Here is a 21,927-nt window from a genome sequence, read left to right as displayed (position 1 = left end):
GCTTTCAGACGGTGCGGGCGGACAGAAATACCGAAAGCGGTAAGAGGAAAGGAGGGGGGCTCGCGGTGCTTGTAAACAACAGATGGTGTAATCCTGGACATATTCATGTTAAGGAGCGCGTCTGTAACCCGGACATTGAACTGGTAGCCGTAGGACTGCGTCCGTACTATCTGCCGCGGGAGTTTACATGCGCCATCTTTGTTGTTGTTTACATTCCACCTACGGCAAATGCAGAGGTAGCGTGTGACGTCATAAACACAGTCACAGCCAGGCTACAAACAAAGCACCCAAGCGCTTTTATAGCTATTTCAGGAGACTTTAACCACGTATCTATTTCCACCACTCTGCCTACTTTCCACCAGTTTGTTAAGTGCCCGACCAGGGAAAACAAAACACTGGACTTATTATATGCCAATGCTAAGGATGCATATAGTTCCACAGCCCTTCCCCCCCTTGGCAGATCAGATCACAACCTTGTCTTGCTTACACCACTATACAAGCCTATTGTCCAGCGCCAACCTGTGACCATGAGGACCGTGAGGAGATGGTCTCAGGAGGCTATGGAGGATCTACGTGGTGCTTTGGAGGCCACCAACTGGGATGTGCTGTGCGAACCACATGGGGAGGACATAGACAGCATGGTGGACTGTGTCACTGACTATATTAACTTCTGCGTAGACAACACCATCCCCACCAAAGACGTACACTGCTTTTCAAATAACAAACCCTGGATCACCAGCGACCTGAAGGCTCTTCTGAATGACAAGAAGAGAGCCTTTAGGAGGGGAGATAAGGAAGAGGTCAAGCGTGTACAGAGGGAGCTAAAGCAGAAGTTAAGAGAGAGCAAGGATGCCTACAGGAGGAAGGTAGAGGACAAGCTGCAAAGGAATAGGGTGAGAGATGTATGGAGCAGCATGAGAGAGATCACTGGCTTCAAACAGGCTGGGGTTGCAACAGAAGGGAACCTGGAGATGGCCAACAAGTTGAACCAGTTCTTTAACAGGTTTGATTCTGGGTCCTCTGTGGCGCAACACCCATCCCCCCACAGCCACACGCTCCCTAACCCTTCACAGCTGCAACTGCCCAACACCTCCTCCATCCCCCCACAAACATGGCCGCCTACAGCTACAACCCCCGACGGCTGCTCACCCACCCATCCCCCACAGCTGCCACTCTCCAACACCTCTGCCATTAACACCTCCGGCACTGAAAGCACTATGAGCATCATCCCCCGGGCCAGGCTGACCATCACAGCTGACCAGGTGAAGAAGGAGCTGAAGAGGCTGCACGGGGGTAAGGCCACAGGACCAGATAACATCTGTCCCAGAGTTCTGAGGGCCTGTGCTGATCAGCTGAGCGGAGTGCTCCAGCGACTGTTCAACCTGAGCCTGCGCTTGGAGAGAGTCCCGGTGCTCTGGAAGACATCATGCCTGGTCCCGGTACCAAAGAAAGGGCGCCCCTCTGTCCTCAACGACTACAGACCAGTTGCACTGACTTCTCACATCATGAAGACACTGGAGAGACTGGTCTTATCCCACCTGAGACCCATGGTCAGCTCATCACTGGACACCCTACAGTTTGCCTACCAGCCCAGTGTTGGTGTGGAGGATGCGATCATCTACATGCTGCAAAGGGCCTACTCACACCTGGACAGGGCTGGCAACACTGTAAGGATCATGTTTTTCGACTTCTCCAGTGCCTTCAATACCATCCAGCCCTTACTTCTAAGGAGGAAGCTGGAGGAGATGCAAGTCGATGCCTCCATGACCTCGTGGATCACTGACTACCTGACGGGCAGACCACAGTCTGTGAGACTTCAGAACTGCGTGTCTGAACTGGTAGTGAGTAACACAGGGGCACCTCAAGGGACAGTTCTTTCTCCATTCCTCTTCACCCTCTATACTTCGGACTTTAAGTACAACTCAAAGTCATGCCACCTGCAAAAGTTCTCAGATGACTCTGCGATTGTGGGGTGTATCAAGGGTGAGCAGGAGGAGGAGTACAGAGGACTGGTCAGCAGCTTTGTGGAGTGGTGTGGGGTGAACCACTTGGAACTGAATGTTACAAAGACAAAGGAACTGGTGGTAGATTTCAGGAGGAAAAAGGTCAAACCTACTCCTGTCTACATCCATGGGAGTGGCGTGGAGATGGTGGACTCGTACAAGTACCTGGGAGTGCACATCGACGATAGACTGGAATGGTCTAAGAACATCGAGGCCATCTATAAGAACGGACAGAGCCGACTTTACTTCTTGAGGAGGCTCAGGTCCTTCAATGTGTGTAGTAAGATGCTACACATGTTTTATCAGTCGGTGGTAGCGAGTGCCATTTTCTACGCAGTGGTGTGCTGGGGCTCTGGGATTAGAGCAGTAGATTCCAAAAGGCTGAACAAGCTCATCAGGAGAGCGAGCTCTGTCATTGGGTCTGACCTGGACCCCTTGGAGGTAGTGGCTGAGAGGAGAATGATGTCCAAACTGGAGGCCATCATGGACAACTTCTCCCATCCCCTCTATGACAGGCTTGCAGGAATGAAGAGCATGTTCAGCAATAGACTGATTCACCCACGGTGCGACAGGGAGCGCTACAGGAGGTCATTCTTGCCGTCTGCCATAAGACTGTACAACGCATCCACCTTGCGTCTTGGCAGAGGCAACAGCGACAGTGACCTGTTTCTGGACTAAACGCATATACACATATACTGCTACATCTGTTCTCTTTCTTTTTCTTTTTCTTTTTCCCGTTTACAACCACTTTTGTGCAATATATGCCAGGGACCTGTGCAATACATTTATATTTATATTTATATCTATGGTTACATCTATATTTATATTCATACGTGTGATACGATTTTCTGTGTACTGTTCTGTTCTAGTTTCCTCTTGTGTGTCCGGACTGTGAGTAACTCTTGTATTGTATTGTATGTATTGTACTATTAGTATATAATTCGTTACACTGTGGCTGTGTTGTGTGTGTTAAGCTGCTGTTGCACTGCAATTTCCCTCACGGGATCAATAAAGTATCTATCTATCTATCTATGAAGAGGTCACCCAAAAGCTCAAAACGTACAGCATTCTTGCGGGATCCAAAGGTTGCCATCTCAAACTGCAAAACAAACACTGCTTCCACAAAACAAGAAAACAATCCAACTACTCCAACTACAGGCTGATCAAGGTATCTCCCCTGCCAGGTAAGCCGAGAGCCACAGGCGATGAGCCCGGAGCTGAACGGGCCCCACTGGCTCGTTTGTAAGGCCAGGTGCATTACCAACCACGACCGGCAGGGCAGAGGCCTTGAAGGCGGCCTGGGCTCCTGCAGCTGTCCAGCCACGCACTCTGGTTTCTCTTCATCTCGTACAAATCTTTTGCCTTTTACTAAAGATTTCCATGGAGAGGAGCATGAATGAGTTCCATACAATTTTTGTGCTTCCCTGCCTTCGGGTGGGGCGCAGCTGGGCTGGTCAAAGAGAGAAAACAAAACCGCTCACAATCGCTCTTATTACGGCGACTGTGGCCGTCTGCTCTGCGAGTCCTCGGTCTCCGCCTGTCTGATTGGCGCTCTTTTCTTTGGGAGGCGGGAAGTGTCCGGCCGCAAATATGAAGCGTTACAGCAACGACATGCCATGAGACGATTGACAACGATTTCCATAGGATCCCCGCGGTTGCCTGGCAACCGTCAGCTTTGCGCAGTGGCAGTATCGTAGCCTGTGAGGTTTAGCCGAGGCGCGATTATTGCTAGTTGAAAACTTTTCCCAATACCCCGCTTCCGCCGGTTTGCAATACAATCGGCGAAAGCAATTTTTGACAGTCTCGTCAGAGACTGAGCAAGGTGTTTAAAGACAGATTTTGTCATGGTAACATCATGGTAGAAAGAAACAAGCTTGTTACGTCTCAACAGAAACGCTCTTTAGCTCTTTCAGCGTTATGCAGAGAACAGCGTCTGTCGAGATCACTTTTGAGTCAGCGCGAAACGCCGTGTGCTGTCAGTTTGATTTCATATTGCTCATAGCGGCGCCCGGCCTTTGTCTGTCAAACGTTAGGTTGCGCTTCTTCATGCTGCATCGTCGGCATGAGTGGAGCTTTTTAAACGTCTGTACTTACTGCGCCCCATAAGAAATTGTTTGTCCCCGTTCAAAAGAGATTGTGCGATGTCCTGCAGCGTTCGCAAAGCAAACCTTTGACAGTTTGAAAAGAGGAATTTATTCTGCTTCCTGTGCGTGCAGTAGTTACAAAGTTGAACGTCTTTACACGATCTGCTGCAGTTTTCAGTGGGCGGGCTTTGTCAGATGGCTTGGAAAAACGCACTGTGTTTCGGCTCGGGAAACATCATGAGCAGTGTCCTGCATGTTTTCTGTGTATAGCTGTCTTTTAACGCATACAGAATTCATTCGAAATCATTGATTTCTCCAATTAACAAAGGTCCCTTTTTGAACCTGCCAGAAGCATTCTTTCAATGTAACAGATTTACTCCGAGGAAAGGCAGCATGACATTGAGAGTAGCTCAAGCTTTCAGCACCCGTATCGGACTGCGTGTATGCAGACACCGCTCAGAATCCCCTGTAAGATTCTCCCTCAGTTCCGTTGTGCAGTGCTTTACCTCTTTCAAAAGGCTTCACTTTCCTAGTCACATTCCAATGCTCATCGAACCCGGGCTGTTTCCTCCAGCGGTATAGTATTGCAGTGAGACAGCACGATGCCTGCAAGACTATGTCACGCTAAACGCCACAGATTGTGTTTGTCCCTTCGTGTCAGTCGTCCTGCAGCCACGGGAAGTGGGACACAAACATGCTGCAATGCTTTCAGGACGTTAGGATTTGTTTGTGCAACATCCGAGAAGAGTACTTGTGGCTTGAATGTGAACTGTACGTGCCCGCCCCCTTTCCTCTGTAGTGCATGAGTTCCTCCCGGCATGCCCTTCGTCATTGTTCTGTCATCTTGTATTTAAAGGGTTGTATTTCTGCTGCTGAAAATAAGCAACGGTTTTCTCACAACGCCCTTTGTTCCCGACGGAGCCCTTGTCTGTCATGACATTCTTCAAAACCTCAAGCTAGAAGAAGACGACAAATATGAAGCGTTACAGCAACGACATGCCATGAGACGATTGATGACGATTTCCATAGGATCCCCGCGGTTGCCTGGCAACCGTCAGCTTTGCGCATTGGCAGTATCGTAGCCTGTGAGGTTTAGCCGAGGCGCGATTATTGCTAGTTGAAAACTTTTCCCAATACCCCGCTTCCGCCGGTTTGCAATACAATCGGCGAAAGCAATTTTTGACAGTCTCGTCAGAGCGTGACATAGTCTTGCAGGCATCGTGCTGTCTAACTGCAATACTATACCGCTGGAGGAAACAGCCCGGGTTCAATGAGCCTTGTAATGTGACTAGGAAAGTGAAGCCTTTTGAAAGAGGTAATGTCGACGCTTTTTTAACAGAGCACCAAAAAAGCGTCTTTTTTGAAGGCCTGGGTACTGAGCATTGGTGGTTCAGTGGTAGAATTCTCGCTTACCATGTGGGAGGCTCTGGTTCGATTCCCAGCCAAAGCAGTAGCTTTTGCAGCGAGCGGCTCCATCACTTGCATCCCCTTGCAACTCGCAACTGAAAACCCACTGAAGCAAAGCATTTGTTAGCCAGGTCAGTACCCGGATGAGGGTGAGCTACAGGGAAAAACAAAGTTTCCAGCTGGAAGCGGTGTTAATGGTGCCGGTGGGGGGGCGCTCACCCTGCATCACGCTTTCATGTATGCTATTGCAGACACCAACGTTGCCTAGATAGAAAACCGAAATAGCCGTGGGTTTGCTTGCTGGTCTGAAGGATCTCTCTTCGAATATCTATCATTTGTCAATGGAAGTAAAAAGCGCTGCAATCTCATACGTTCACAATCAAACTCGCAGCTGTTGTTCGACTTTATTTCTTGACTAATTACAACTGAGTGTCGCATGAGCAGTTACATAAACTTGTCTGGTATATTTGAACACAAATGCCGTTCTTCAATTAAAACTAACAGTACATTGTCAGGGACATTCAGTTCTATACAAACAAGAGACAGACAAGAGAATATTTCTACCGTTCATGTGGACTACGTGTTGACTTACTGATCGGAATAATTGAAAAGTTCGGGCTCATAGTCGATGCAGTGCGTGCTAATTAGAACAGCAACGCTGAGCTCTCAGCACCGTACTGAGCCCAGGTGTTTTTCTAAAGCTGTCAGGTGCAGTTCATTTACATGAAGGAAATCTCTTACTGGGTTCGATTACAATGCAGTAAGTAGCACAGACTACTTAGGGAGTAGCCCGATGCGTTTAAAAACGACCCGAGCCAGGCAGGAGTCGAACCTGCAATCTCCTGAGCCGTAGTCAGACGCGTTATCCATTGCGCCACTGGCCCTGGTGTGACACTGCAGGACTGTAACCCAGTGAGATCAGCACTGCAACTAGTAAAATATTACCCCCGGTCCATTCTTTTCCAAAAGTGAGAAACACCTGTTTTCTACATTTTGTCTGTTTTAAAACCATTTCTCTTTAAACCAAACCAAGAGTTTGTCTTTTGCACTGATATTCTGATTCATTTCGATTTCAAAGAAAAAAAAAACATTATCTTCCAAAGCATCATAAAATTGTCCATTCTTCCAGACTCTACTTCTCTCTTGTAGTAGTACAGCAGACCTTTCCAGGTGAGCAGATCACAGAGTCCGAAATATGCTTCCTCCATCAAGCAAAGTACCTGAACATGACTCTGTCTTCATAAAAGCGCCCCTGTAATAAAGAAATTAAATCCGAAATCAAGAGGGCAGTTGCCTACTGAAGTTCAAGAAGTCATCAATTTTAACCTAGCAACACATTAAGGGCTGCATCTATACAAGTACGATTCTAGAAATGCTCACCAGATTACGTTTTAAGAAGGAACTGCGCCTCAGGTTCCGCCGAGATCTTAACTTGGATGGCAGGATTCAGAGTCCGGAGTGCGGACTGATGGCGCACGGAGGGTCCACATACTGTGGATCCCTCAGTTTTCTTCCGCGTGTTTAAACCGCCAGCGTGTGACTCCCCTGTCCCCGTGACCTCATTGCTCTGCTCTCGCCTCTGTGCAGCTGAGCCTGACTCATGGTAAAGTGGAAAAAAATATGCCCTCAACGTGAGATTTACTCTGGATCGAGGATAGATGTCACCTTTTTATCGTTGAACAGGATGTATGTGATGTGGCGACTAGGTTCAATTTTGTATCCTTTTAAAAGATTAAGGACTGCGGTGAGCGTGATTTACCACCGTTTCAGCTAAGAACCCGACGTGAGCACCGTTTAAGCTGCATAGACTCGGTCGTTTAACTCTTCTCCATTAGCAGGGTTAAGGTTAAAGAAAAAAAACATTGCTGACTTCTTTTTTTTTGCCAGCCGCTAGCGCTGATTAGCAATGTTTGTATTTCATGTTTTGCAAGTTCCATCCATTTTAAGAAAAACAAGTCGCGTTAAAGACAGGAAATGAATACTTGCATCTAATTAAGTCTAGCCATAGGCGGTTGTCTGTAAGGACCAGTTCTGTTCGAGAAGACAGAACAAAGAAGGCACCACTGGGATTCGGACCCAGGATCTCCTGTTTAAGAGACAAGCGCTTTAACCAACTAAGCCACGGTGCCCCGGGAGCACTGTCCTTTTGCAGCCACTTGGACACACCACTCAGACACATCTGCATTCGGTGTGTGCTCCGCCTGCTCGCTGAGCAAGTTGCCACCTTTACATACAATAGCAACATCGACACCAAGAGAAAGGATGACAAATGGCTTTTATCTGGAACTTTTCATGTCCAAGGAGCTCAATGTGCTTTCTGTGTACAACAGGGCCACTGAACTCCACACTGGCCACTGAACCACAGCAGTGGCTTGCTGGCTTGACATCTCCCAAGGAAAATGTTGAAATCGCATGTGGAACAGGAAAAGGACCCTCGAGTACGAGGGAAAAAAAAGAAAAAGATCATCTGGAGCGCGCCAACCCATGTCTGGACAGCTCAGTTTTGTCGACGAGGTGGCTGAGTGGTTAAGGCGATGGACTGCTAATCCATTGTGCTCTGCACGCATGGGTTTGAGTCCCATCTTCGTTGCTCTCTACGTGTGCCCGTTCGACGTTGGCCCTCCCTTTGTTTGCTCCAGTACTAGAGCCTTACATTTTCTAGCGGTGGCTGAACATGGTATAGTAAGCTAACGTCGGTATCAAGCAGTGGCAGTAACAGTATTTACGTGCCGCTGCTGCCAAGTGGCTCTGGGTTGAGACCGCGTTTTCACTTACTTGCAGCACAAACGGAGAAAGCGATTTTTGACAGTCTCTCGAGAGACTGCGCTAGGTGTTTAGGGATAGACTTTGTCAGTTCCCCCTGGGATGATGGCCTCTCAAATAGTTTGTGATTCCTCTAGACGTTTATACAGTAGAAGCCTGCTTCGTGGCTTAAATCCAAGCTAAGGAAACGAGTTAGAGGTCTGATGCAGAACTGCGAATTCAATGAAGGGGAACACTACAGTACATTGCGCTGTATGTTGAGGAAAGCTGCCCCCTTCTGTTCCTTGTCGACCGAACAGAGGACTGTAAAGGATACCGCAAGAAACTTTAGGATGTTGGTTGGAATCCAGCTCCAAAGAAGCCCCTTTGGGTGTTATGTCATCAAAAAGTAAGAACAGAGAATCTCCCTTTGATCAAAAGCGCAACAGAACTGTTTTCCGTGGAGCAGGTTTCAGATCCGTAGACCTGTTTTATTTGTAGGGCAGGGCGCATTCCCTGCACTGCACTTTCAAAAGCATTTACATTCGTGTTAGACGCAAGAATTGCCTTTGATTTGCGTGCTTACGAACGCCATGGAAAACGAAACAAAACAAAAGCCCTCAGCTCCTGCACTTGATTATAATGCTTTTTTTTTATTTTTATTAAACATGTAGAATTTACAAATACAAATACAACAAGAGGATCAGAGTCATGTACAAGAGAAAAAAAACGCAGCAGAAAAAAAAAACATTTAACTACCAGAGGTAATTAAGTAATTATGTGATCAAATTGTATATTTTACATGTATCATATTTTCCTTGCTTTAATATTTCTCAATTATAAACTTTAGTTTCAACATGCATGCGTTTCCTGTAAAAAAATAAAACTCAGCACAGTTTTTTACAAAACAAAAAAAACGTTTTTCTTTTAACAACATTTCGAGTACCTCTGGCATTCATGAAAAAGACATACACAAAAGCAAATAACTAACTCTAAGACTGTCTAAACTATTGAGTTTTTCAAAGAACCAGAACTATAACAGTCCTTAACACTTAACTACAGCATTCCAAACTAACACTAAAGAAACACTAGTATATACTGGTATAACAAATAAAACCAAACATAATCATTAACTGAGCAGTCACTGAGAGCAAATCTCCTTCCCGTCCACAAAGGCCCTCGCTCCCACAAAGTAGGCTCTCCTCCCCTCTCTTCTGGCAGCTTCAACCTGGGGCCACAGCTGGTTCCTGGTGCTCCTGCCCGCGGCAGACAGTTCCTCTGCAAACCTCAGTTTGTTCCCATTCAAATACTCATTCCCCCTCGCCGCTCGCCACAGCATGTCCCTCGCCGTCCTCTTGGTGAACTGTATTATAATCGATCTGGGGCGCACTTGCCCAGACATGTTCGCTCTCCCGAGCCTGTGAACAAAGTCAATGGCCGATATTACGTCCTCCTGGTCCGGCAGGGTCCTTTTACAGATACCCTTCACTGTTGCAACAAGGTCCTTATCACGTTCCTCTTTAACTCCAAATAATTTTAAATTCCATCGTCGACAGTATCTATCTACATCGTTCACTTTCAATTCAAGTTCTTTAATATGCTTTTCTTGTTCGGTATTTACTTGTTTAAGAACTTTTACTTCACTCTTTAAGTCTTCAACCTCTTTAAACACACAGTCCATGGACTTTTTAAGACTTTCGATTGCGACTGTATTAAATCGAATCATTTCCTTCAGCTCACCCATCATGTTAAAGATGTTGGTTTGGAGCTCCTCCAGCGTCAGGTCACCCCTTCCTCTCTTGGCCGCCGGGGTTTTCACAGGGGTGCTGGGCAGGGACTCCGGCTCTACCGTACGAGCGCATCTCCAGCACTCTTTCCACGTCCCCTCCAGCTGCTTCACTTTTCCCTGTAGTTCCATCGATTTTCTTGTAGTGCTATACATATACGATTGAGGTATCTTAGATTTCTCCTTCGAGGACCCAGCACTCTCTTTTCTTTTCCCAGTGTTACTCATATCGAAATTCTTAAACCTAAAAAAAATCTTTTTTTTTTCTTTCAATTATAACTGAAGTTTAAACAAGTAGTGTTAAGTCTTTATTTTTCTGTAGTCAAAAAAAGCAAAAATTAACATTCAGGTCATGAAAAACTCAAAAAAACTCCTCAACCACTAAACTTTACCTCCCACCTGAGCGCCATCTTGAACGCCCCTACCACCAGAGAATGCTCACGATTTCGGAAGCTGTCTCCGGGACGTGCTGATTCCACACATCCTGAATAAATCATGATATAGTTAGTTGCTGTAGCTAGACGTTTAAATGAGTTTCATGGCCAGATGGACTGTTTCCTCCAGCGGTATAGTATTGCAGTGAGACAGCACGATGCCTGCAAGACTATGTCACGCTAAACGCCACAGATTGTGTTTGTCCGTTCGTGTCAGTCGTCCTGCAGCCACGGAAAGTGGGACACAAACATGCTGCAATGCTTTCAAGACGTTAGGATTTGTTTGTGCAACATCCGAGAAGAGTACTTGTGGCTTGAATGTGAACTGTACGTGCCCGCCCCCTTTCCTCTGTAGTGCATGAGTTCCTCCCGGCATGCCCTTCGTCATTGTTCTGTCATCTTGTATTTAAAGGGTTGTATTTCTGCTGCTGAAAATAAGCAACGGTTTTCTCACAACGCCCTTTGTTCCCGACGGAGCCCTTGTCTGTCATGAAATTCTTCAAAACCTCAAGCTAGATGAAGAAGAGGACAAATATGAAGCGTTACAGCAACGACATGCCATGAGACGATCGATAACGATTTCCATAGGATCCCCGCGGTTGCCTGGCAACCATCAGCTTTGCGCAGTGGCAGTATCGTAGCCTGTGAGGTTTAGCCGAGGCGCGATTATTGCTAGTTGAAAACTTTTCCCAATACCCCGCTTCCGCCGGTTTGCAATACAATCGGCGAAAGCAATTTTTGACAGTCTCGTCAGAGACTGAGCAAGGTGTTTAAAGACAGATTTTGTCATGGTGACATCATGGTAAAAAGAAACGAGCTTGTTACGTCTCAACAGAAACGCTCTTTAGCTCTTTCAGCGTTATGCAGAGAACAGCGTCTGTCGAGATCACTTTTGAGTAAGCGCGAAACGCTGTGTGCTGTCAGTTTGATTTCATATTGCTGGTAGCGGCGCCCGGCCTTTGTCTGTCAAACGTTAGGTTGCGCTTCTTCATGCTGCATCGTCGGCATGAGTGGAGCTTTTTAATCTTCTGTACTTACTGCGCCCCATAAGAAATCGTTTGTCCCCGTTCAAAAGAGATTGTGCGATGTCCTGCAGCGTTCGCAAAGCAAACCTTTGACAGTTTGAAAAGAGGAATTTATTCTGCTTCCTGTGCGTGCAGTAATTACAAAGTTGAACGTCTTTACACGATCTGCTGCAGTTTTCAGTGGGCGGGCTTTGTCAAATGGCTTGGAAAAACGCACTGTGTTTCGGCTCGGGAAACATCATGAGCAGTGTCAGCACAGAGAGGACCATTGTCGTGAGGCTGGTTAGCTCAGTTGGTTAGAGTGTGGTGCTAATAACGCCAAGGTCGTGGGTTCGAGCCCCGTACGGGCCAGGTCCTTTTCTCCCCTCTTACCAAAGCTGTTAGGTTCCTTTCCGTGGTGAGATGGGTTGTCATGCAACGCTGCCACATAGTGCCGACAGACAAGAGTGTTGCGGGAGAAGAGAAAAGTGTTTGATGATTTAAGAGTGTCTTAGGTGGAGCCAAAATCAAGTGTCACAAATGCAAGTGGGAGGATTTCCAATGTTTAATATGGTAAAAATAAGCAGAAGTTATCTGCCGGTCCGGCACAGTCTGCTATGCTTTTGTCATATACTGTAAAGTGGTGTGGAACTGGGTGTCGAACTGGAGCCTCACCATTTGCATATGTGAGGCTCCAGTTATACATCGAGTGTCACGTTAAATGACAAAAATCAAGAGAGTTAAAGCAGCTGGAGAGGTTTTCTTACAACTTTTGAGCTGACACAGTTTTGGAAAATGTTTCCTTCACGCTGCACTGTACAACATAGGCAGCCAAGAGTCTCCAAAACAAAACAGAATTGACAGATAGGAGAAAATTCCCACTCGTCCTGAAGTTCCCAAAATCAAGCACTGAGCATAAACAAAGTGTCTAAGTAGCGTGGGAATGCTAACCCTAACCCTAGCTGGAGTTTGAGCAATCCAGCACTGAGCGTAAAAAGATGAGTCAAAGTAATGTCTAATCTGATTATTTTCCTTAGAGCTGGTTCAGAGTTTGCTCAAGAATTTCCCTTTCACAGATGCGCAAAGAAGAATGTTGGGGGTGCACGCTTCAAGGTGCCTTACAGCTGTAGGGAGTGATTCGAGACGATTCGTGGCGTGTGCTCGTTCCCATATACCGTACACCGGGGGTGCAGTGCTAGGATGACGTACAATACCGCTTGGGCACGTAATGGCGTTATTTGCAAGTGCGGGACGTGAGGGTTTTTGTTTGTTCGTTGTTTTGCTCTGCTTTGCTTTGTTTTGCTTTCCATCGCGTTGGTAAGAGCGTAAATAAAAAGGCGATTCCTGCGTCTACCACTAATGTAAGAGCTATTTCAAGTGCGGCGTGTTGCGGCTTTTCAAATGCTCAACAGGATGACTTCGCATGCACGCGTGCTTTCATGAAGTCGTGTGTGCAACCATGTCTGCTTACGTGCAAACGGGCGTGGTTTCATGTATGCAAAAAACTTTCCTGGGCTCTTCTGAAGCACATAAAATTATTTGGAGATATAAATTAGGCTCTAGAATTGATAACTTTTTTTTCATTTTTGGCATTTTTCATCATTTTTCAGAAAGTGGTTGCAAGCCCGATATCATGCGAAGAAACTTCAGGATTCGGGGATCAGTCAATGGATTTTAAAACACATCCTAAATACAGTGTTCCTGCACCTTTGACCTCATCCAGAATGTATCGTTTTTTGAAAGGGATTGCTGTCAGAATGCACAACTGAATCCCAAACAGAATCTCTAGTCAAATATGATCATTTGTGAAACAGGCAAATGAGTCTCTCAGGTGCCCATTGCTCATTTTCAGACACATTTATGCAATACTTTCACCATGCGTTGAGCAATAGGGATTAAAGATACCAGAGGTAAGGTTTAAAAGTGATTCTGAGGTGGAATAGATCAGCGATACAGCTAGGCATCTGAAATGCGGGGTTTGAGAGCCCTTCAGGGAACACCGTACCCTAAAGGTACCAGAAGTCCACTAGTATAAGCATTAAGTCACTGTCACCCCTGTTACAATGTGATTGCTACATATCTTCATTTCTTTGGTTTTTAAGGAGTAAGAGTGCAGGGGGTCTAAATCTGCGATCCAGTGTGTTGAAGTATTTCACAACACTACCTGTAGCCCGTCTGGAAATAAATCCTCATTCTGATTATTGACCTGGGCATGTACCAAAAAATCAGTGAGCATATATATATATATCACTGTGTTGAAGCTAAAGACCTGTATGTAATAATATGATGCTAAAATGTTATTTTCACATATATTAATGTAATAAATGATTGCTTATGCTTTATAAACAAATCTTATTAAAATAAAAGCTTAAGTTTTGTATTTATCTTGTACCATAGAACATGATTTTCTTTGTATTTCATGCCCACAAAGTGTCAAAATGACGCACTACATGATATAAGGAAGATTATCACATGCATATCGGTATTATCTTTCTCATTAATATGCATTCCTTTCATTACCTTTTAATTTTTAAAATGAACTCAAATTGTGTATAATGTTATAATTTAAGTAGAATAGGTTCTAATAATATAATGATAAAGTGTGTTGCACTACTTCACTACTTCACTGCTCTATGCCGTCTGGAAATAAATCCTCAGACTGCTTACTGCCCAGGGCATGTACCAATAAATTACAGGAGCACATCTATATATCACTGCGTTGAAGCAGGAGACACAATCACTGCAAACATCCTAAATACAGCGTTTCAGCACCTTTGACCTCATCCAGAACGTATCATTTCTTGAAAGGGATTGCTGTCCGAATGCACAGCTGAATCCCAAACAGAATCTCTAGTAAAATACGATCATTTGTGAAACAGGCAAATGACTGTCATTCCTCATTGTCAGACACGTATGCAATGCTTTCACCGTGCATTGAGCAATAGGGATTAAAGACGCCACAGGTAAGGTTAGAAGTCATTCTGACTATATTCTAAAATATTGGACTCATATTCTTATGATGGCAGACATGATGCTGCTTTTAAAACCGGGGTTAATGGACATTATATGACTGTCAATTCTGTTTTGTTTTGGAGACTCTTGGCTGCCTATGTGGTACAGTGCAGCGTGAAGGAAACATTTTCCAAAACTGTGTCAGCTCAAAAGTTGTAAGAAAACCTCTCCAGCTGCTTTAACTCTCTTCATTTTTGTCATTTAATGTAACACTACCAGTTCGACACCACTTTACAGTATATGACAAAAGCATGGCAGACTGTGCCGGACCGGTAGATAACTTCAGCTTATTTTTACCATATTAAACAATGGAAATCCAACCACTTGCATTTGTGACACTTTATTTCTGCTGCACCTAAGACACTCTTAAATCTTCAAACACATTTCTCTTCTCCCGCAACACTCTTGTCTGTCACTATGCTGTGGCATTGGGACCAACACAGACCTCAGGGTGAGCGTTAAGGGTGACGTCAGGGTGAGCGCACCATTAACACCGCTTCCAGCTGGAAGCTTTGTTTTTCCCTGTAGCTCACCCTCATCCGGGTACTGACCTGGCTCACACCTGCTTAGCTTCAGTAGGTTTTCAGTTGCGAGTTGCAAGTGATGGAGCCGCTCGCCGCAAAAGCCACTACATTGGCCGGGAATCGAACCCGAGCCTCCCGCGTGGTAGGCGAGAATTCTACCACTGAACCACCAATGCTCAGTGCCTGGGCCTTCAAAAAAGACGCTTTTTTGGTGCTCTGTGCAAAACGCGTCGACATCTGCTTCCAGCTGCAAAATGCCATTCGCGGACGCTGAAGAACTTATTTCCAAGGCAGCGGGTACAAGCGATTGGGCGTTTTAAAACCACCAGGAACAGCAAAGAGGCGCGCTTCTTTGCTTGCGCCGAAACACACCGACTGGAGGCGGATAACGTAGTCGGCAGGATTCGAACCTGCGCGGGGAGACCCCAATGGATTTCTAGTCCATCGCCTTAACCACTCGGCCACGACTACAGCAAGCCCCACTGCCGCTGCGTTCTTCCTACAATCTTACCTGGAATGCGAGGCGCCGGCGGAAGCCTATTTCAAAGTCGTTCTCTGTTTCAAAAAAACATTTCCAAAATACAAGCCTTGCAGACAGACACGCCTCAGAGGACTTAAGGGTGGCTTCATGTCGGAATGATAAAGTCTCCCCGTCCGGACATGAAAATGCCACTTTGTTACACACAAAAAAAGAATCAACAACAGAGAAATGCCCACAAGCATTTGAAAAGCCGCACCACGTCGCACTTGAAATAGCTCTTACATTAGTGGTAGACGCAGGAATCGCCTTTTTATTTACGCTCTTACCAACGCGATGGAAAGCAAAACAAAGCAAAGCAGAGCAAAACAAAACGAACAAACGAAAACCTTGCGTATAACGCCGTTACGTGCCCAAGCGGTATTGTACATCATCCTAGCACTGCACCCCGGGGCGTACGGTATATGGGAACGAGCACACGCCACGAATCGTCTCGAATCACTCCCTACAGCTGTAAGGCGCCTTGAAGCGTGCACCCCCAACATTCTTCTTTGCGCATGTGTGAAAGGTAAACTCTTGAGCAGACTCTGAACCAGCTCTAAGGAAACTAATCCGATTAGACGTTACTTTGACTCATCTTTTTACGCTCAGTGCTGGATTGCTCAAACTCCAGCTAGGGTTAGGGTTAGCATTCCCACGCTACTTAGACACTTTGTTTACGCTCAGTGCTGGATTTTGGGAACTTCAGGATGAGTGGGAATTTTCTCCTATCTGTCAATTCTGTTTTGTTTTGGAGACTCTTGGCTGCCTATGTTGTACAGTGCAGCGTGAAGGAAACATTTTCCAAAACTGTGTCAGCTCAAAAGTTGTAAGAAAACCTCTCCAGCTGCTTTAACTCTCTTCATTTTTGTCATTTAATGTGACACTCGATGTATAACTGGAGCCTCACATATGCAAATGGTGAGGCTCCAGTTCGACACCCAGTTCGACACCACTTTACAGTATATGACAAAAGCATGGCAGACTGTGCCGGACCGGCAGATAACTTCCGCTTATTTTTACCATATTAAACATTGGAAATCCTCCCACTTGTATTTGTGACACTTGATTTTGGCTCCACCTAAGACACTCTTAAATCTTCAAACACTTTTCTCCCGCAACACTCTTGTCTGTCGGCACTATGTGGCAGCGTTGCATGACAACCCCTCTCACCACGGAAAGGAACCTAACAGCTTTGGTAAGAGAGGAGAAAAGGAACTGGCCAGTACGGGGCTCGAACCCGTGACCTTGGCGTTATTAGCACCACGCTCAAACCAACTGAGCTAACCGGCCTCACAACAGTGCTCCTCTCTGTGCTGCAAAAAATCGAACTCAGGGAATTTCTTTTGTCCTCCTTTGAATAGAAAGCCGTGTAATTCAGTGTACGGGCTTTCTCGTGCAGTTTCATGGTTCTTGTAACCCAAATCCTACACTGGCCTGAAGTGCCCCCCCATTTCACAGCATTTTTCAGCTGATTTAAAATGTACCTAAAGGAGAAGCATTATTGAAGACCATCAATTACCAAGAGCTTTTGTCAAAGGTTTTGGTGGTCATTTTGAATGACCACAGAGCGCTGTGACCTCGGTTTTACATCTCATCCAAAAGACAGCGCCCTTTTACAACACAGCATCTCCGTCACTATACTGGGGCATTGGGACCCGCACAGACCTCAGGGCGAGCGCCCCACCGCCGGCACCATTAACACCGCTTCCAGCTGGAAGCTTTGTTTTTCCCTGTAGCTCACCCTCATCCGGGTACTGACCTGGCTCACACCTGCTTAGCTTCAGTGGGTTTTTTGAGTTGCGAGTTGCAAGGGGATGCAAGTGATGGAGCCGCTCGCTGCAAAAGCCACTGCATTGGCCGGGAATCGAACCCGAGCCTCCCGCGTGGCAGGCGAGAATTCTACCACTGAACCACTAATGCTCAGTGCCTGGGCTGTCAAAAAAGACGCTTTTTTGGTGCTCTGTGCAAAACGCGTCGACATCTGCTTCCAGCTGCAAAATGCCATTCGCGGACGCTGAAGAACTTATTTCCAAGGCAGCGGGTACAAGCGATTGGGCGTTTTAAAACCACCAGGAACAGCAAAGAGGCGCGCTTCTTTGCTTGCGCCGAAACACACCGACTGGAGGCGGATAACGTAGTCGGCAGGATTCGAACCTGCGCGGGGAGACCCCAATGGATTTCTAGTCCATCGCCTTAACCACTCGGCCACGACTACAGCAAGCCCCACTGCCGCTGCGTTCTTGCTACAATCTTACCTGGAACGCGAGGCGCCGGCGGAAGCCTATTTCAAAGTCGTTCTCAGTTTCAAAAAAACATTTCCAAAATACAAGCCTTGCAGACAGACACACCTCAGAGGACTTAAGGGTGGCTTCATGTCGGAATGATAAAGTCTCCCCGTCCGGACATGAAAATGCCACTTTGTTACACACAAAAAAAGAATCAACAACAGAGAAATGCCCACAAGCATTTGAAAAGCCGCACCACGTCGCACTTGAAATAGCTCTTACATTAGTGGTAGACGCAGGAATCGCCTTTTTATTTACGCTCTTACCAACGCGATGGAAAGCAAAACAAAGCAAAGCAGAGCAAAACAAAACGAACAAACGAAAACTTTGCGTATAACGCCGTTACGTGCCCAAGCGGTATTGTACATCATCCTAGCACTGCACCCCGGGGCGTACGGTATATGGGAACGAGCACACGCCACGAATCGTCTCGAATCACTCCCTACAGCTGTAAGGCGCCTTGAAGCGTGCACCCCCAACATTCTTCTTTGCGCATGTGTGAAAGGTAAACTCTTGAGCAGACTCTGAACCAGCTCTAAGGAAACTAATCCGATTAGACGTTACTTTGACTCATCTTTTTACGCTCAGTGCTGGATTGCTCAAACTCCAGCTAGGGTTAGGGTTAGCATTCCCACGCTACTTAGACACTTTGTTTACGCTCAGTGCTGGATTTTGGGAACTTCAGGATGAGTGGGAATTTTCTCCTATCTGTCAATTCTGTTTTGTTTTGGAGACTCTTGGCTGCCTATGTTGTACAGTGCAGCGTGAAGGAAACATTTTCCAAAACTGTGTCAGCTCAAAAGTTGTAAGAAAACCTCTCCAGCTGCTTTAACTCTCTTCATTTTTGTCATTTAATGTGACACTCGATGTATAACTGGAGCCTCACATATGCAAATGGTGAGGCTCCAGTTCGACACCCAGTTCGACACCACTTTACAGTATATGACAAAAGCATGGCAGACTGTGCCGGACCGGCAGATAACTTCCGCTTATTTTTACCATATTAAACATTGGAAATCCTCCCACTTGTATTTGTGACACTTGATTTTGGCTCCACCTAAGACACTCTTAAATCTTCAAACACTTTTCTCCCGCAACACTCTTGTCTGTCGGCACTATGTGGCAGCGTTGCATGACAACCCCTCTCACCACGGAAAGGAACCTAACAGCTTTGGTAAGAGAGGAGAAAAGGAACTGGCCAGTACGGGGCTCGAACCCGTGACCTTGGCGTTATTAGCACCACGCTCAAACCAACTGAGCTAACCGGCCTCACAACAGTGCTCCTCTCTGTGCTGCAAAAAATCGAACTCAGGGAATTTCTTTTGTCCTCCTTTGAATAGAAAGCCGTGTAATTCAGTGTACGGGCTTTCTCGTGCAGTTTCATGGTTCTTGTAACCCAAATCCTACACTGGCCTGAAGTGCCCCCCCATTTCACAGCATTTTTCAGCTGATTTAAAATGTACCTAAAGGAGAAGCATTATTGAAGACCATCAATTACCAAGAGCTTTTGTCAAAGGTTTTGGTGGTCATTTTGAATGACCACAGAGCGCTGTGACCTCGGTTTTACATCTCATCCAAAAGACAGCGCCCTTTTACAACACAGCATCTCCGTCACTATACTGGGGCATTGGGACCCGCACAGACCTCAGGGCGAGCGCCCCACCGCCGGCACCATTAACACCGCTTCCAGCTGGAAGCTTTGTTTTTCCCTGTAGCTCACCCTCATCCGGGTACTGACCTGGCTCACACCTGCTTAGCTTCAGTGGGTTTTTTGAGTTGCGAGTTGCAAGGGGATGCAAGTGATGGAGCCGCTCGCTGCAAAAGCCACTGCATTGGCCGGGAATCGAACCCGAGCCTCCCGCGTGGCAGGCGAGAATTCTACCACTGAACCACTAATGCTCAGTGCCTGGGCTGTCAAAAAAGACGCTTTTTTGGTGCTCTGTGCAAAACGCGTCGACATCTGCTTCCAGCTGCAAAATGCCATTCGCGGACGCTGAAGAACTTATTTCCAAGGCAGCGGGTACAAGCGATTGGGCGTTTTAAAACCACCAGGAACAGCAAAGAGGCGCGCTTCTTTGCTTGCGCCGAAACACACCGACTGGAGGCGGATAACGTAGTCGGCAGGATTCGAACCTGCGCGGGGAGACCCCAATGGATTTCTAGTCCATCGCCTTAACCACTCGGCCACGACTACAGCAAGCCCCACTGCCGCTGCGTTCTTGCTACAATCTTACCTGGAACGCGAGGCGCCGGCGGAAGCCTATTTCAAAGTCGTTCTCAGTTTCAAAAAAACATTTCCAAAATACAAGCCTTGCAGACAGACACACCTCAGAGGACTTAAGGGTGGCTTCATGTCGGAATGATAAAGTCTCCCCGTCCGGACATGAAAATGCCACTTTGTTACACACAAAAAAAGAATCAACAACAGAGAAATGCCCACAAGCATTTGAAAAGCCGCACCACGTCGCACTTGAAATAGCTCTTACATTAGTGGTAGACGCAGGAATCGCCTTTTTATTTACGCTCTTACCAACGCGATGGAAAGCAAAACAAAGCAAAGCAGAGCAAAACAAAACGAACAAACGAAAACTTTGCGTATAACGCCGTTACGTGCCCAAGCGGTATTGTACATCATCCTAGCACTGCACCCCGGGGCGTACGGTATATGGGAACGAGCACACGCCACGAATCGTCTCGAATCACTCCCTACAGCTGTAAGGCGCCTTGAAGCGTGCACCCCCAACATTCTTCTTTGCGCATGTGTGAAAGGTAAACTCTTGAGCAGACTCTGAACCAGCTCTAAGGAAACTAATCCGATTAGACGTTACTTTGACTCATCTTTTTACGCTCAGTGCTGGATTGCTCAAACTCCAGCTAGGGTTAGGGTTAGCATTCCCACGCTACTTAGACACTTTGTTTACGCTCAGTGCTGGATTTTGGGAACTTCAGGATGAGTGGGAATTTTCTCCTATCTGTCAATTCTGTTTTGTTTTGGAGACTCTTGGCTGCCTATGTTGTACAGTGCAGCGTGAAGGAAACATTTTCCAAAACTGTGTCAGCTCAAAAGTTGTAAGAAAACCTCTCCAGCTGCTTTAACTCTCTTCATTTTTGTCATTTAATGTGACACTCGATGTATAACTGGAGCCTCACATATGCAAATGGTGAGGCTCCAGTTCGACACCCAGTTCGACACCACTTTACAGTATATGACAAAAGCATGGCAGACTGTGCCGGACCGGCAGATAACTTCCGCTTATTTTTACCATATTAAACATTGGAAATCCTCCCACTTGTATTTGTGACACTTGATTTTGGCTCCACCTAAGACACTCTTAAATCTTCAAACACTTTTCTCTTCTCCCGCAACACTCTTGTCTGTCGGCACTATGTGGCAGCGTTGCATGACAACCCCTCTCACCACGGAAAGGAACCTAACAGCTTTGGTAAGAGAGGAGAAAAGGACCTGGCCAGTACGGGGCTCGAACCCGTGACCTTGGCGTCATTAGCACCACGCTCGAACCAACTGAGCTAACCGGCCTCACAACAGCGCTCCTCTCTGTGCTGCAAAAAATCGAACTCAGGGAATTTCTTTTGTCCTCCTTTGAATAGAAAGCCGTGTAATTCAGTGTACGGGCTTTCTCGTGCAGTTTCATGGTTCTTGTAACCCAAATCCTACACTGGCCTGAAGTGCCCCCCCATTTCACAGCATTTTTCAGCTGATTTAAAATGTACCTAAAGGAGAAGCATTATTGAAGACCATCAATTACCAAGAGCTTTTGTCAAAGGTTTTGGTGGTCATTTTGAATGACCACAGAGCGCTGTGACCTCGGTTTTACATCTCATCCAAAAGACAGCGCCCTTTTACAACACAGCATCTCCGTCACTATACTGGGGCATTGGGACCCGCACAGACCTCAGGGCGAGCGCCCCACCGCCGGCACCATTAACACCGCTTCCAGCTGGAAGCTTTGTTTTTCCCTGTAGCTCACCCTCATCCGGGTACTGACCTGGCTCACACCTGCTTAGCTTCAGTGGGTTTTTTGAGTTGCGAGTTGCAAGGGGATGCAAGTGATGGAGCCGCTCGCTGCAAAAGCCACTGCATTGGCTGGGAATCGAACCCGACCCT

The 21,927-nt window shown here is 46.5% G+C and overlaps 12 non-coding genes across 12 annotated transcripts; 4 read left to right on the top strand and 8 right to left on the bottom strand.

Moving 5' to 3' along the window:
- Positions 1–3,327: 3,327 nt before the first annotated feature.
- On the top strand, positions 3,328–3,444 carry LOC138233393 (U5 spliceosomal RNA). Its single transcript, XR_011187505.1, has one exon. It is a non-coding gene; the product is annotated as a U5 spliceosomal RNA (small nuclear RNA).
- Positions 3,445–3,674: 230 nt separating this feature from the next.
- LOC138233350 (U4 spliceosomal RNA) lies at positions 3,675–3,816 on the top strand. The gene has a single exon (XR_011187463.1). It is a non-coding gene; the product is annotated as a U4 spliceosomal RNA (small nuclear RNA).
- A 1,327-nt stretch (positions 3,817–5,143) lies between these two features.
- On the top strand, positions 5,144–5,285 carry LOC138233362 (U4 spliceosomal RNA). Its single transcript, XR_011187474.1, has one exon. It is a non-coding gene; the product is annotated as a U4 spliceosomal RNA (small nuclear RNA).
- Positions 5,286–6,305: 1,020 nt separating this feature from the next.
- On the bottom strand, positions 6,306–6,378 carry trnar-acg (transfer RNA arginine (anticodon ACG)). The gene has a single exon. It is a non-coding gene; the product is annotated as a tRNA-Arg (tRNA).
- A 4,693-nt stretch (positions 6,379–11,071) lies between these two features.
- LOC138233348 (U4 spliceosomal RNA) lies at positions 11,072–11,213 on the top strand. Its single transcript, XR_011187461.1, has one exon. It is a non-coding gene; the product is annotated as a U4 spliceosomal RNA (small nuclear RNA).
- A 3,888-nt stretch (positions 11,214–15,101) lies between these two features.
- On the bottom strand, positions 15,102–15,172 carry trnag-acc (transfer RNA glycine (anticodon ACC)). The gene has a single exon. It is a non-coding gene; the product is annotated as a tRNA-Gly (tRNA).
- Positions 15,173–15,385: 213 nt separating this feature from the next.
- On the bottom strand, positions 15,386–15,467 carry trnas-aga (transfer RNA serine (anticodon AGA)). The gene has a single exon. It is a non-coding gene; the product is annotated as a tRNA-Ser (tRNA).
- Positions 15,468–16,732: 1,265 nt separating this feature from the next.
- On the bottom strand, positions 16,733–16,806 carry trnai-aau (transfer RNA isoleucine (anticodon AAU)). The gene has a single exon. It is a non-coding gene; the product is annotated as a tRNA-Ile (tRNA).
- An 843-nt stretch (positions 16,807–17,649) lies between these two features.
- Positions 17,650–17,731, bottom strand: trnas-aga (transfer RNA serine (anticodon AGA)). The gene has a single exon. It is a non-coding gene; the product is annotated as a tRNA-Ser (tRNA).
- Positions 17,732–18,996: 1,265 nt separating this feature from the next.
- On the bottom strand, positions 18,997–19,070 carry trnai-aau (transfer RNA isoleucine (anticodon AAU)). Its single transcript has one exon. It is a non-coding gene; the product is annotated as a tRNA-Ile (tRNA).
- An 843-nt stretch (positions 19,071–19,913) lies between these two features.
- On the bottom strand, positions 19,914–19,995 carry trnas-aga (transfer RNA serine (anticodon AGA)). The gene has a single exon. It is a non-coding gene; the product is annotated as a tRNA-Ser (tRNA).
- Positions 19,996–21,265: 1,270 nt separating this feature from the next.
- trnai-aau (transfer RNA isoleucine (anticodon AAU)) lies at positions 21,266–21,339 on the bottom strand. The gene has a single exon. It is a non-coding gene; the product is annotated as a tRNA-Ile (tRNA).
- Positions 21,340–21,927: the final 588 nt, after the last annotated feature.

This window comes from Lepisosteus oculatus, unplaced genomic scaffold (assembly GCF_040954835.1).
Source record: "Lepisosteus oculatus isolate fLepOcu1 unplaced genomic scaffold, fLepOcu1.hap2 HAP2_SCAFFOLD_67, whole genome shotgun sequence".
In the NCBI taxonomy this organism is placed as follows: domain Eukaryota; kingdom Metazoa; phylum Chordata; class Actinopteri; order Semionotiformes; family Lepisosteidae; genus Lepisosteus; species Lepisosteus oculatus.
Note: the sequence above shows the minus strand (reverse complement) of the source record. Positions and strands in the feature narration are given on the sequence as shown.